General features: G+C 38.4%; 1 non-coding gene across 1 annotated transcript; it reads right to left on the bottom strand.

Annotated features, from left to right (window-relative positions):
- Positions 1-12,716: 12,716 nt before the first annotated feature.
- Positions 12,717-12,862, bottom strand: LOC118542129 (U4 spliceosomal RNA). Its single transcript, XR_004920426.1, has one exon. It is a non-coding gene; the product is annotated as a U4 spliceosomal RNA (small nuclear RNA).
- Positions 12,863-13,540: the final 678 nt, after the last annotated feature.

A 13,540-nucleotide genomic window follows, 5' to 3' on the forward strand; every position in this document is an offset into this window, starting at 1 on the left:
CTTTAAAAGGGTTTCTTCTACTTTGGGGTTATTTGTCGACTACTTACCTCCATTTCTTTCCTTTGCAAATAATAATAATAAAACTTCTCCTATTAATCAGGGAACTTAAGTCTCCTGAAACTACGAAATGAGGTAAATTAGGATTTAGTTAACCTTAGTGAGGAGGAAATGAGATGCTGTGTGGAAGTCCACTAGGATTGTGCCTGTTCCAGTAGGGCTTTGAATAAATGATGGTTCCCTTTTCATCCCTCCCCCGTTTGGAAGCCTGGAACTCTAGCTGTCACATTCCCAGAAGATTCCCTCTCCCATTCTGTCAAAGTGGGGGGCTTCTATTATGCCACTTGCCTTGTGCCCACGTCCATATGTAGAACTAGATTTCTAGTTTAATACTCTTATGGTCAGAGAACACACTCCATATAATTTCAATTAAAATTTGTTGGGGACTGGGCGCCTGGGTGGCTCAGTCTGTTAAGAGTCTGCCTTCAGCTCAGGTCCTGGGATCAAGTCCCACAGCGGGCTCCCTGCTCAGCGGAGAGTCTTCTTCTCCCTCTCCCTCTGCCTGCCACTCTGCCTACTTGTGCTCTCTATCTCTCTGTCAAATAAATAAATTAACAAAAGAAAATAAAAAATTTTGTTGAGGACTACTTTATGACTCAGAATATAGTTTATCTTGATGAATAGTCCATAGCCACGATATATACATACACATACACACACATGCTGTCTCTGCTATTGATGGATGGATTGTTCTATATATGTCAGATCCTATTATTTGATTATTCTGTTCAACTTATCTATTTGTTTAAATATATCACTTTGTAGAATTTTCTTATTGGTTGCTCTGCATATTACAATTACATATGTAACTTATAATAGTTACTTCCAATTTGAGTAAAATATAAAAACATTTTCATTCATGTCCCTTTATAATTTTGCTTCAACTATCAAACGTGATTTAAGAAACTCATAAGTAGGATAGTCTATTATTTTTATACCTATATTTACCCATTCTGATGGTTTTTTTTTAATGAAGGTCCAAGCCTTTTTTTATTTCCTTTCTGTTTAAGAACCCCCTTAAGCTATTCTTTAGGGTAAGTTTGCTAGTTAATAAATTTGCCTAGTTTGACCTTATCCAAAGATATTTTTATTTTTTTTAAGATTTTTATTTACTTATTTGACAGAGACAGAGAGAGAGAGCGAGCGCACAAGCAGGGGGAGCTGCAGGCAGAGGGAGAAGGAGAAGCAGGCTCTCTGCTGAGCAGGAAGCCTGATGCGGGACTTGATCCCAGGACCTGGGATCATGACCTGAACTGAAGGCAGACTCTTAACCGACTGAGCCACCCAGGCGCCACCCCCTCCAAAGATATTTTTAAAACCCTTTGTTTTTGAGGTATATTTTCACCAAATATAGATTTTATAATTAACAGTTCTTTTCTTTCAGTATTTGAAACATGGTATGACACTTCTTTCTGGCTTCCATGGTTTCAGATGAGAATTGATACTCTTCCACAAGTAATGTATTGTTTTTCTTTAGCTGCTTTCAACATTTTTTGCTTGTCACTGATTTTTATAAGTTTAAGATGTATACTGGATGGTATTCTTTGGTTTATCCTATTTGGGGTTCACATAGCATCTTGAACCTGTAGGTTTATGTCTAATGCCAAATTTAGGAACTTTACAGCCATTATTTCTTTGAAAACATATACACCATCTCTCCTTCTGGGACATTTAATGATAAGGAAAATTAATGATTTTGTTTTGTCTCATAGATTTCTGAGATTCTATTCATTTATTCCTTAGCTTCCTTTGTTCATACTGGGTTAAGTTCTGTGATCTGTTCTCATTTTCCTGATTCTATCCTTTATCATTTTCATCTAATGGATTTTTATTTTGGTGATTACATGTTTTAGGTGCATAATATACATTTGGTTCTTTTTTGTTATGGAAATATAATTGATACACAATGTTACATGAATTTCAGGTGTAAAACATAGTGATTCAACAACTAGATCCATTATGCTATGCTCACCACAAATGTAGCTAGCATCTCTCACAATGCTATTACATTGACTATATTCCCTATGCTGTACCTTTTATCCCTGTGACTCATTTCATAACTGGAAGCCTGTATCTCCTACTCCCCTTCAATCATTTTGCCCATTCCCCCAACTCCCTCCTCTCTGCCAACCACCAGTTTGTTCTCTGGGTCAGTAACCACTTTGGTTTTTAGATTCGACATGTAAGTGAAATCATATGGTATTTGTCTCTCTGTGTCTGGCTTGTTTCACTTAGCATGATACCCTCTGTGTCCATCTATGTTGTCACAAATGACAAGATCTCATTCTTTTATATGCTTGAGTAATATTCCTCTGTGTCTCTCGTGTGTGTGTGTGTGTGTGTGTGTGTACCACTTTTTTATCTCTTCATCTATCAGTGAACACTTGGGTTGTTTCCATGTCTTAGCTATTGTCAGTAATGCTGCAGTAAACATAGGGGTGCTTATATCTTTTCAAATTGATGTTTTTGTTTTCTTTGTATAAATGCCCAGTAAGGGAATTACTGGATCATATGGTGTTTCTATTTTTAATTTTTTGAGGAACCTCCATACTGTTTTCTGTAGTAGCTATACCAATTTACATTCCCACCAACAGTGCACCAGGAATTTTCTATAACCTGACAAAACTTGTTATTTCCTTGTCTTTTGATTCTAGCCATCTGACAATTGTAAGGTGACATCTTATTGTGGCATTGATTAACATTTCTCTCATGATTAGTGAATCTGAGCAACTTTTTCATGTGTCTTTTGGCCATCTGTATGTTTTCTTTGGAAAAATGTTTATTCAGGTCCTCTGTCCATTTTTTAATTAGATTTTTTTTGGTATTGAGTTCTATAAGTTCTGTGTATATTTTGGATATTAAACTCTTGTTGGATATATCATTTGCAAATATTTTCTACTACTCAGTAGGCTAGCTTTTCATTTTGTGAATGTTTCCTTCATTGTGATAAAGCACTTATTTTGATGTAGTCCCAGTAGCTTTTGCTTCTGTTTCCCTTGCCTGAACAGACCTATCTAGAAAATATTGCTAAGGCCAATGTCAAAGAGATTACTGCTTACGTTTTCTTCTAGGAGTTTTGTGGTTTCAGGTCTCACATTAGGTCTTTTATCCATTTTGAATTTATTTTTTGTGTATAATGTAAGAAAATGGTCTAGTTTTATTCTTTTGCATGTAGCTGTCCAGGTTTCCCAGCACCATTTATTGAAAACACTGTCTTTTTCCCATTGTATATTTTTTTGCCTCCTTTCTTATAGATTAACCGACCATATAAGTACGAGTTTATCTGGGCTCTCTATTTTGTTCCATTGATTTATGTGTCTATTTTTGTGCCAGTACCACAGACCTGTGGTTATTATGGCTTTGTAGTCTCTTGAAAACTGGGACTGTGATACTTCGAAGTTTGTTCTCCTTTCTCAAGATTGCTTTGGCTATTCAGAGTCTTTCTGTAGTTTCGTACAGATGTTAGGATTACTTGTTCTAGTTCTGTGAAAAATGGTCTTGGTATTTTAATAGGGATTGCACTGAATCTGTAGATTGCTTTGTGTAGTGTGGACACTTTAACAACATCAATTCTTGCAGTTCATGAGCAAAGGTATAAATTTCCATGTTTGTGTTATCTTCAATTTCTTTCCTCATTGTTTTATAGTTTTTAGAATATAGGTCTTTTACCTTCTTGGTTAAGTATATTCCTAGGTATTTTATTCTTTTTGTGCAATAGTAAATGGAATTGTTTTCTTAATATTTCTCTCTGCTACTTTATTAGTTTATGGAAATGCAGCAAATTTCTGTGTATTAATTTTGTATTCTGCAATTCACTTGAATTCACTTATTCTAATAGCCTTTTGGTGGACTCATTAGGTTATTCTATATATATAGGATCATGCCATTTTCAGATAGTGACAGTTTTACTTTTTCCTTACCAATTTGGATGCACTTCATTTTCTTTCTCTCTCTCTCTTTTTTTTTTTTTGGTCTGTTTTCTGTGGCTAGGACTTTCGTACTCTTGATTAAAAGTGTTGAGAGTGGGGCGCCTGGGTGGTTCAGTCGTTAAGCGTCTGCCTTTGGCTCAGGTCATGATCCCAGGGTCCTGGGATCGAGCCCTGCATCGGGCTCCTTGCTCCACAGGAAGCCTGCTTCTCCCTCTCCCACTCTCCCTGCTTGTGTTCCCTCTCTCGCTGTCTTTCTCTCTGTCAAATAAATAAATAAAATCTTAAAAAAAAAAAAAAAAGTGTTGAGAGTGACTTCTGTGTGTTGATTTTATATCCTGCAACTTTGCTGAATTCCTGTATCAGTTACAGCAATTTTTTGGTGCAGTCTTTTGGGTTTTCTACATATAGTGTCATCTGTGAAGAGTGCAATTTTGACCTCTTCTTTGACGATGTGGATACCATTTATTTTTTTTGTTGTTGTCTGATTGCTGAGGCTAGGACTTCCAGTACTATATTGAACAACAGTGGTGATGGTGGACATCCTGGCCGTATTCCTGGCCTTAGAGGAAAAGCTCTCAATTTTTCCCCAGTGAGGATGATATTCTCTATGGGTCTTTCACATATGGCTTTCATGATATTGAGCTTTGTTCCCTCTATCCCTACATGGCAGAGAGTTTTTATCAAGAAAGGATGCTGTATTTTGTCAAATGCTTTTTCTGCATCTATTGAGAGGATCATATGGTTCTTATCCTTTTATTAGTGTGGTGTATCGCACTGATTGATTTGCAGCTGTTGAAACACCCCTGCAGCCTAGGAATAAATCCCACTTGGTCAGCTGCATTTCTATACATTAACACTGAATCAGCAGAAAGAGAAGGAATCAATCCCATTTACAATTGCACCAAAACCCATAAGATACCTAGGAATAAACATAAACGAAGAGGTAAAGGATCTGTACTCTGAAAACTATAGAACTCTTATGAAAGAAATTGAGGAAGACACAAAGAAATAGGAAAACATTCCATGCTCAGGGATTGGAAGAACGAATATTGTTAAACTGCCTATGCTACCCAAAACAATCTACACATTCAATGCAATCCCTATCAAAATAACATCAGCATTTTTCACAGAGCTCAAAAAAAGAAAAAAAAATCCTAAAATTTGCCTGGAACCAGAAATGACCCCGAATAGCCAAAGGGATGTTGGAAAAGAAAACCAAAGCTGGAGGCATCACAATTCCACACTTCAAGCTGTATTACAAATATGTAGTCATCAAGACCGTATAGTACTGGCTCAAAAACAGACACATAGATCAATGGAGCAGAATAGAGAACCCACTAATGGATCCTCAACTCTATGGTCAACTAATCTTTGACAAAGAAGTAAAGAATATCCAATGAGGAAAAGATATTCTCTTCAACAAGTGGTGTTGGACAGCCACATGTAGAAGAATGAAAATGGACCACTTTCTTACACTGTACACAAAAATAAACTCAAAATGGATGATAAACCTAAATGTGAGATATGAAACCATCAAAATCCTAGAGGAAAACACAGGCAGCAATGTCTTTGACCTTGGCTGCAGCAACTTTTTGCTAGGCACATCTCCAATGGCAAGAGAAACAAAAGCAAAGATGAACTATTGGGACTTCATCAAGATAAAAAGCTTTTGCACAGCAAAGGAAACAGTCAACAAAACTAAAAGACAACCTCTGGAATAGGAGAATATATTTACAAGTGACTTATCAGATAAAGGGCTAGTATCCAAAATCTATAAAGAACATATCAAACTCAACACCCAAAAAACAAAAATCCAGTCAAGAAATGGGCAGAAGACATGAACAGATGTTTCTCCAAAGAAGACATCCAAATGGCCAACAGACACATGAAAAAATGTTCCACATCACTCATCATCAGGGAAATACAAATCAAAACCACAATGAGATGTCACCTCACACCAGTCAGGATGGCTAAAATTAACAACTCAGGAAACCCACAGGTGTTGGCAAAGATGCAGAGAAAGGGGAACCCTCCTCCACTGTTGGTGGGAATGCAAGCTGGTGCAGCCACTTGGGAAAACAGTATGGAGGTTCCTCAAAAAGTTAAAAATAGAACTACCCTGTGACCCAGCAATTGTACTACTAGGTATTTATCCAAAGGATACAAACATAGTGATTCAGAGGAGCACATGCACCCCAATGTTTACAGCAGCAATGTCCATTATAGCCGAATATGGAAAAAGCCCAGATGTCCATGAACAGATAAATGGATAAAGGTGTGTGTGTGTGTGTGTGTGTGTGTGTGTGTACACATACATACATATACAAACAATGGACTATTACTCAGCCAAATCAAAAAGAATGAAATCTTGCCATTTGCAATGATGTGGATGGAACTAGAGGATATTATGTAAGTGAAAAAAGTCAGTCAAATACCATGAGTAATTTAAGAAACAAAACAGATGAACATAGGGGAAGGGAAGGAAAAATAAAATAAGATGAAATAAGAGAGGGAGGCAAACTATAAAATACTTTTAACTGTAGAGAACAAACTGAGGGATGCTGGAGGGGAGGTTGGTGTAACTGGGTGACGGGTATTAAGGATGGCACTTGATATAATGAGCACTGGGTGTTGTATGCAACTGATAGATCACTGAATTCTACCCCTGAAACTAATAATACAGAATATGTACACTAAATTAAATTCAGTGGAGTAACTGGGTGATGGACATTAAGGATGGCACTTAATGTAATGAGCACTGGGTGCTGTATGCAACTGATAGATCACTGAGTTCTACCCCTGAAACTAATAATACAGAATATGTACACTAAATTAAATTCAAATAAATTTTTTTTAAAGTGTTGAGAATGGACACCCTTGTCTTGTTCCTGATCTTAGAGGAAAAGCTCTCTATTTTTCGTCACTGAGTATGATGTTAGCTGCAGGTTCATAATATGTGGCCTCTATTATGTTGAGGTATTTTCCCTCTAAGCCTACTTTGTTGAGAGTTTTTATCATGAGCAATATTGAATCTTGTCAAATATTCTTCCTGAATCTATTGTGATGATTATATAATTTTTACCCTGCATTTCATTAAAGTGGGGTATCACGTGATTGATTTGCTGATATTGAACAAACCTTGCATCCCAGAATAAATCCCACTCCATCCTTTTAATGTGTTGTTGAATGTGGTTTGCTAATATTTTGTTGAGGATATTTACATGTATGTTCATCAAGCATACTAGTTCGTAGTTTTCTTTTTTTGCAGTTTCTTTGGTTTTGGAACCAGGATAGTGTTGGCTTTATAGAATGTATTTGGAAACTTTCTTTCCTCTTCTATTTTTTGGAATAGTCTAAGGGAAGTAGGTATAACTCTTCTTTATTTTTTGTGCAGAGATTTTGTTTATTTGAGAGAGAGAGCATGAGAGGGGTGGAGGGGCAGAGGGAGAGGGAGAAGCAGACTCCCTGCTGAGCAGGGAGCCTGACATGGGGCTCAATCCCAGGGCCCTAAGATCATGACCTGAGCCAAAGGCAATTGCTTAACTGACAGCCATCCAGGCACCCCTGTATAACTCTTCTTTAAATGTTTGGTAGAATTTACCTCTGAATCCATCTGTCCTGGACTTTTGTTTTCTGGGAGTTTTTTTTTTTTTTTTTTAACCCTTTCTCTCTCTTCTCCTTCTGGGACACCTATACTGTGAATATTTGCTCATTTAATGTTGTCCAAGAGATCTGCTTTTTAATTTTCTTTTTGCTGTTCATCTTGGATGCTTTTCATTACCCTGTCTTCTAGATCACCGATTCCTTCTTTTGCATGCTCTATTCTATTATTGAGTCCCTCTACTGTATTCTTAATTTTAGTTATTCTTCAACCAAGAGTGGTTCTTTTTTATATTTTCTGTCTCTTTGTTGAAGTTCTCATTGAGTCATCCATTCTTCACCCTAGTCTGGTGTGAATCTTTATGACCATCACTCTAAATACTTTATCAGTAGATTGTTTATCTCCTCCATTTCATTTAGTTCTTTTTGAGATTTTATCTTGTCCTTTCATTTGAAGCATATTCCTCTGTCTCCTCATTTTGGTTGACTTTCTGTGTTTGTTTCTATGAATTAGAATGGCTACTTCTCATTTTGAAGGAATGGTCTTCTGTATGATCATCCCCTGTGTAGACTATGTGTGACTGTTGACAGTCTAAATGGCTGTAATTGTGGCTGTCATGGGCTGGGGGCCCTGGAGCACTGTATGCTGGGGCTGCTGTGGTGGGATGGAGGCAGTCCCAGGGCTCTTCGTGGAGGGGGCTTCCTGACAGGATAGCTGAAGCTAATGTGAATGGGGGCTCTGGTGTTCTCCGCATAGAGGGTATCCTGGCAGGATAGCTGAAGCTGAAGTGGGTGCAAATTGGGATATCCTTGGGCAGGGTGTCTTCTGCATAGGGGATAGCCTGGTAGGGTAGCTGGAGCCAAGGCATTGCAGGTCAGGGATACTCAAGGAGCTTTGCTTGGGGGTGCCCTGGCAATGTGGCTGGAGGGGATGTGGGCATGGACCAGTGGTCTCAGGGCACTCTATGAAGGTGGTACCCTAGCAAGTTATCTGGAGCCTAAGTGGGTGTGGGCCAGTAATTCCTGGGATGCTGTGCCCCAGGGGTACCCTGGCAAGTTAGCTAAAGCTAAAGTGGTGTGGACCTGGACAGGTCTGGTGTGCTTTGCACCTTTGTTACCTTGTCAAGATGGTTGGAGCTCTAATGAGTGCTGACCAGGGATGTCCTGGTATGTGCTGTCCTGGGGCAGCCTTTGTGGCACAGCTGAGGTTGGTGTATGGAGTAGGGGCTTGGGCCTCACTGAAGCAGCAGTCCAGGTAAGGACACCTTGTTCCCATCTATGCTTTCAAGTGGAGGGGCGGCATAAATCATGGTGTTTGCCAGTCCCTCTAAACTGTACAGTATTTCAGAAGTTCCCCTGCCATTTTACAGGGCTCTAAGGCTAGTTTCTTTATATTCTAGTTACTCTTTTAAACTGCAGGGTTGTGTGTGTGCGCATGTATGTGTGTATGCATGCGTGTAAGCACATGCATGCATTCTAGGGCATCCATGGCTGGTATGGGCTAGGGGCCTGGTGTTCACTAGGGTGGCAGGCCAGCTAAGGCACCCAGACCCTGCTCCTATCTAAGCTATCAAGGTGAAGGGAAAATGTCCACAGTGGTGCTGGCCAGCACCTGGGAAGCAGGTGCCAGCATTTGTCAGGATTCTAGGGCCAATTCCTTTATATTCTAGTTGCACTTTTAAACTACACTTTTTTTTCTGTGCCCAAGGCAGACAAATCTGCTCACAAACTCTCAGTGTTATTCCTCCCTACTGCAGTTTGCAGCATGGGAGAGCTCCCTTCTTTACCAAGTTCTCTCTTGCCTTTCTTTGTGTTCTTTGTTGTTGTGTATAAGCTGCTTAATCAGCCCTCAGTTCTTCTTCAGGTGGAATTCCTTTATAAATAGTTTTAGATTTGTGTATCCATGGAGGAGGTGAATGCAAGGTCTTTCTATATCACCACCTTGGACCTTCTGAAACCATTTGGTTCTTTTTTTAAATTGTTTTTTTTTTTTTTTTAATTTTTAATTTTTTTATTTGTTTCAAGAGAATTTACAATTGATTGTTGAAATAATTTAAACGACTACTTTAAAATCATTGTCAGATAATTCCAACATTTGATTCACATTAATGTTGACATCTATTGATTGTCTTTTCTCATTAATATAAGGATTTTCCTGGTTCTTGGTATGACGACTGATTTTTTATGTATCCTAGACATTTTGGATATTATATTATGAGACTTTGGAGCCCATTTAACTTTTTTTTAAGGCAGCAGCCCACCTCCTGATATGTGCAAGAGCTGGGTGGGTATGTAAGTTTAGTTTTCCAGTCGGTCCTACTGGTACCACTCCAGCAAAAGTGGAACATTTACTTATACTGACTCATTGAAGAAGGGTGGAATGTAACTTCATCTTTTTCATGGCCTCCACTGATACCTTCCCAGCAAAAGTGGGGCACCACATTTAATCTTATTCTGCCTCAATGATACTGGATGGAATTGTATCTCAGTTCCTCACAGGCCCCATAGATACCAGCAGAAGGGAATAGGAGTACAGACAAGCCTGTCCTCCTATTGCCTCCTTAAGTCTCCTTGCTGCTGAGTGAGTGTGGAAGTTCTGCAACTCACTGGGCCTTGCTGACAGAAGGGGTAGTCAGAAAGTGGAATGATCACTACTCCTGAATTTCATAACCATGTTGAGTCTAGATGGAGTAGCTTGCCACTGAGCCCCCACAGATGCTAGATGTACGGTGAAACCTAGTTGTGATTAGCACTGTCTCACCATACCTTGTTAAGTCTGCCGGATGAAGGTAAAGGCATGAGCCCACTGACACTATCCTGGTTGGGGAATTGGAATACTCCCTGTTTTAGCTAAGCAGGGAATGAAAGATCAGATCCCTGTCACCACTATCCAGGCAGGGCAATCTGCATCTCCTGGTTTTACCTGGAAGGGGATGAAGATCCACTGCTACCTGGCACCACCAGCTGGGAGAATCCGAGTATGCCAACTGCTTCCGTGGTATACAAGAGTGAGAAATGGGAATAAAATCTTAGTCTGCTGAAACTTCAGGGGCAGGGTAGTGGTAAGATTTTTCCATTTGTGTTGGCTACAGTAGTAGTATTTGTAAAAAGGAATAAGCTTTCCTTGGAGCTTTTTTCACTTGTGCCGGTTAGCAGTTTTGAGATGGAGGCTTCTGCAATACCCTGTTCAAGATACTGTGTGGCAAGGAAACCTCAGAGCTCAATATCATGTTGTTCCTCAAGGCCTGCCAATCCTAATATGTCTACCTATTTCTTTCCAACTTTCAGAGCCTTCTTATGCTTGTTGTGTTATGTCTAGCAATTTTAGTTTAAGAGGGAGGACCTGGGAGGAATGAGACTACTCTATCTGAAAGCAGGTAATTTTTATTTATTTATCATTTTTAATTGTGGTAGAAAACCACAAAATTTACCATCTTAACCATTGTTAGTGTTCAGTTGAATAGTGTTATCTACATTCACACTACTGTGCAAGTTCTCTAGAACTCCTTGCAAAACTGAAACTCTATACCCACTGGGGAAAAAAACCTATACCTCCCTCCTTCCAGGCCCTGCCAACCACCATTCTACTTTTTGTTTCTGTGAGTTTGACTATTTTAGGTACCTCATGTAAGTGTAATCACTTAGTATCTTTCTGTTACTGACTGACTTCAGACATTAGCATAATTTCCTCAAGGTTTATCCGTGCTGAGGCATGTGACGTGATTTCTTTCTTTTTTGAGGTTGAATAATATTCCACTATATGTTCATACTGCTTATGCTTATCCATCCCTCTGGCCATTTAGGTTGCTACCACCTCTTGGCTATTATAAATAAAGCTGCAATAAACATGGGTTTGCAAATATTTCTTCAATATTCTGCTTTCAATTATTTTGGATATATACTCAGAAGCAGGAGTATATATGGTAATTCTGTGTTTTATTTTTTGAGCGACCTCCCATACTGTTTTGCATAGTAGTTGAATCATTTCACATTCTAACCAACAGTGTACAGGGGTTTCAACTTCTCCCAAATCTTGCCTCCTTGCCACACTTGGTGGTGGTGGTGGGGGGGGTGTTTGTGTGTGTGTGTGTGTGTGTTTATTGGTAGTGGCTATCCATTGTGGTTTTGATTTATGATTTCTCTAATGTTTACTGATGCTAAGCATCTTTTCATTTGTTGTTCATTTGTATATTTTATTTGGAGTAATGTCTATTCAAGTCTTTTAAATTTGACTTTTTTGTTGTTATTACTGAGTTGCAGGACTTCTATATATGTTTTGGATATTAGCCTCTTAACAGATAGATGATTTACAAATATTATTTCCCATTCTTTAGGTTGTGTTTCCACTCTGTTGCTTCCTTTGATATATAGAAGTTTTTAAGTTTCATATGGTCTCATTGTTGATTTTACTTTTGTAGCCTATAAAGCAAAATCATTGAAATAATTTCCAAGATCAGTGTCTTGAAGCCTTTCCTCTATGTTGTCTTCTAGGAGTTTTACAATTTTAGGTCTTATATTTAGGTCTTTAATCCATTTTGAGTTAATTTTTTGAATGTGGTATAAGGTAAAGGTCCAATTTTCTCTCCGCTCCTTTTTTTCCTTTTCTTCTCTTTCCTTCCCTTCCCTTTTCCTCCCTCCCTCCCTCTCATTCTCTCTATTTTTTCTCTCTTTCTCTCCCTCTTTTTCTACTCTTTCTTTCTTTCTTCTTTCTATCTCACATGTGAATATTCAATTTTCCTAATACCATTTGTTGATGAAGCTATCTTTCTCACATTATGTGGTCTTGGCACCCTTGTCAAAAATCACCTGACCTGGTGGTGCCTGGGTGGCTCAGTCGTTAAGCGTCTGCCTTCAGCTCAGGTCATGATCCCAGGGTCCTGGGATGGAGCCCCGCATCAGGCTCCCTGCTCCGCGGTAGGCCTGCTTCTCCCTCTGCTGTTCCCCCTGCTTGTATTCCCTCTCTCCCTGCCTCTCTCTGTCAAATAAATAAAATCTTTAAATAAACAAAAAAAATCACCTGACCATATGCACAAGGGTTTATTATTTATGGGCTTTCTATTATATTATGTTGGTTTGTATGTCTGTCTTTATGCCAATACCACATTGTTTTGATTACATAGCTTTGTAATATGTTTTGAAACATACTTAGAAAGTGTGAGACCTCCAAATTTATTGTTCCTTTTCAAGATTTATTTGGATATTTGGAAAAGTTTTCAATTAGCAATAATCGTGCCTCGGATAAACCTCATTGGCTACGATACTGCCACTATTTGGATCCTATGAATTTAAAAAAACCTGTTTTGTTTTTTTTTTCTATTTTTGCAAAAATAAGTCGTTGAAATTTTGATAGGGACTGCATTGAATCAATAGATTGCTTTGAATAGTATGGACATTTTAATATTATCAAGTCTTCCAATCCATGAACATGAAATGACTTTCCATTTATTTGCCTTTTTTAATTTCTTTCAGCAATGCTTTGTACTTCTCAGTATATAAGTCTTTCACTATTTTGGTTAAGTTTATTCCTAAGTATTTTATTCTTTTTGATCCCGTGGTAAAAGCATTTTTTAAAATTTCTTTTTCAGATTATTGTTAGTGTATAGAAACACACTGATTTTTGAGTGTTGTTTTTGTATCTTGCAACTTCACTGAATTGGAATTTTAGTCCTAATGGGTGTGTGTGAGTCTATAATCTTCAACATTTTCTAAAGATTATGTCATCTGTGAACATAAATCATCTTGATTTTTCCTTTTCAATTTTTTTTAACTTATTATTATGTTATGTTAATCACCATACATTACATCATTAGTTTTTGATGTAGTGTTCCATGATTCATTGTTTGCGTATAACACCCAGTGCTCCTTGCAGAACGTGCCCTCTTTAATACCCATCACCAGGCTAGCCCATCCTCCCACCCCCCTTCTCTCTAGAACCCTCAGTTTGTTTTTCAGAG

Source organism: Halichoerus grypus, chromosome 1 (genome assembly GCF_964656455.1).
Source record: "Halichoerus grypus chromosome 1, mHalGry1.hap1.1, whole genome shotgun sequence".
In the NCBI taxonomy this organism is placed as follows: domain Eukaryota; kingdom Metazoa; phylum Chordata; class Mammalia; order Carnivora; family Phocidae; genus Halichoerus; species Halichoerus grypus.